This window comes from Oratosquilla oratoria, chromosome 8, assembly GCF_046742065.1.
Source record: "Oratosquilla oratoria isolate Oo_2021 chromosome 8, ASM4674206v1, whole genome shotgun sequence".
Classification (NCBI taxonomy): domain Eukaryota; kingdom Metazoa; phylum Arthropoda; class Malacostraca; order Stomatopoda; family Squillidae; genus Oratosquilla; species Oratosquilla oratoria.
The window spans coordinates 31574638-31577194 of NC_134784.1; positions in this window are offsets into that span (position 1 = coordinate 31574638).

The window sequence follows — 2557 nt, forward strand, 5'->3', positions numbered from 1 at the left end:
TTGCTTATGCCAAGCCGCTTCATTGTTCTGAATCAATGGTTCCGTTGCCCCAGGTCTCTTGCGGGAAATCCACGCCCCTCAAAAAAAAAAAAAAAAAAAAAAAAAAAAGTTTGGAAAGGGTAAATTACACAAGAACATAAGAATAAAGAAAACTGAAAGAGACCATAAGGCCTACACTAACAATTCCTTATCTATGACCACCTATCATACCTATCCATAAAGTTATCTAACCTTCTTTTAAAACATCCAATAGTTTCCGCTTTCACTACATGGTTACAAAGTCTACGATATTCGTTAACTACTCTGTTGGTAAACCAGTTCTTGTCTATGTCCGTCTTAAATCTAAATTTCCCCAATTCAATTCCATTACTACGAGTCCTGCCTTGTTGTCTTAATATGATGACCTTGTTTCCATTACCCTGGTTAAAGCCCTTGACCCACTTGAATACCTCAAATAGATCGCCCCGCACTCTACGTCTTTCCAGTGTAAGTTAAGGTGGCAAAGCCTCTCTTCTTGAGGTGAATTTCTAAGCCCATGTATCATTTTGGTTATTGTAAGCTATAACCGTTGCCGACACCGTAGAGCAAAGGATTCTTAACCTATTTCACTATTCTTATGGGCTGCTGTTGTTTAGCATTAAGGAGATGATCACTTCAACACTAGATTTAACCGGTCTATATCCACAAACTTCCACTAAATTTTTGGGTTTTGGTTCCACTTGTAAAACTATCTAGTCCACAAGTGGTCTTTGAATCAATGAGAACCACTAGCGCAGATGCTCCACGGAATTCATTAAAATCACATCCCGACAGCCGAATCAAAAAGGAAAAAACGTTACGCAGTATTCCGCAAGGGAAGTCAGGAGCCTACACCAGGAGGCGCTGAGCAGCTGCGGCCGAAAGCCGTCACCTCTGCCCTATTATGCGCCTCTGGAGCGAGACTTTAATCTCGCCCCGAGCGAAGGGAATGAAGGGAAGCGGGCCAGAGGCCGAGATTAGGGGGCAGAACCGGAGGGGGCGGGACCTGGACGCCTTAAGCTCCCTAAATTGAAAGGAGGTGGGAAGAGAGGGAGGTCCCGCCTGAGGGAACTGGTGGGAAGAAGAGGGGAACGGGTTCGAGGCGTGCGTGTTAATGAAAAATCATCTGGTGCAGGTCCAGGCCAGCTCCTACCCCCCCTCCCCCCGTGGCTCGGTGGTACAGCGCGCGTCTGGTAACTGCGCGGGGATTTCGGCCTTTGTTCGAACCCTGATTCATTGCCCCTGACCGCTGCTCACCTCGGACCTGAGGTGACCTGTACATCGCTGTGGGGCGTTACTCCTGCATTTGGGAACACACGTTTCTAGAGTTTCTAGTGACTGACTGAGCTGGCCTCTCTCGTTCTGTCCATGACGAATTTATTTAGTTGAGTGTTGATTAAAGACGCGGGGGTTCGAATGCTGCCAGGGCACCGCTCTGTTCACACTAGCGATTTCAACCACCGCGACGGTTCATTAACAATGTATGTCAACGAAGGCGTTCTCACACAACCGCGCAGTTTTTCCTTGACCATGCGGCACCACCGCGGTTTCCGCGCGGTTCAAACTGCTAGTGTGAAAAGGGCCATCTTCCTCGGCGGTGCGCTCCGCCACTGGAATGCGCAAAAAATCTCCTGACTTTTGTCCCATTGGCCAAATGGTCTTGTTTGTCCTCTCGGCTAACTCGCTTGTCCAACTCCAAACTCTGGTCGTAATACCGCGTTAATGGCCTTTGGGGGACGAAGAGGGGGGACTGGGGGGAACTGGGGGGAACTGGGGAGGTCTTCTTGCTTGATGTAAGCGTCACTCTCAAGTCTGCCACACCATGCAATACCAACAACGGGTTGAGATCGTGATGCCTACACAGCTCGACGATGCAGTGGCACCGTTCTACCGTTCTCGACAACTGATTCATCGATCTGAGTTCGAGTTCCGCTTAGGGGTTGAGAAAAAAAAAAAAAAAATCAGCCTCGTTGCCTTGCAAACCGGCGCTCCAACTCTGGTGGGCAAGGAGGATTTTGTGTGTGTGTGTGTGTGTGTGTGTGTGTGTGTGTGTGTGTGTGTGTGTGTGTGTGTGTGTGTGTGTGTGTGTGTGTGTGTGTGTGTGTGTGTGTGTGTGTGTGTGTGTGTGTGTGTGTGTGTGTGTGTGTGTGTGTGTGCGTGTGTGTGTGTGTGTGTGTATGTGTGTGTGCGTGTGTAATTCACCATGGTTTTCGCCGTAATGGCTGGCGAGAACTCTAACCACTGCGCCATGAGGTTGTATATATTTTTGTGGGAAGACATATAAGACATATAAAAGAGGAAGAGAGGAGGAGATTGAACGTGTTTGAGATGAGGTGCCTGAGAAGTACGATAGGAGTTACTAGACTGGATAGAGTGAGAAATGAGGAGGTGAGGAGGAGAACGGGGCTGGAAAGGGAGTTGGGAGACAGTGTTGATGAAAGAGTATTGGGATGGTTTGGACACATGGAAAGAATGGGTGAAGAAAGATTAGTAAAAGAGGTGTGGGAAGTAGACGTGGAGGGAGTGAACATCAGGGGGC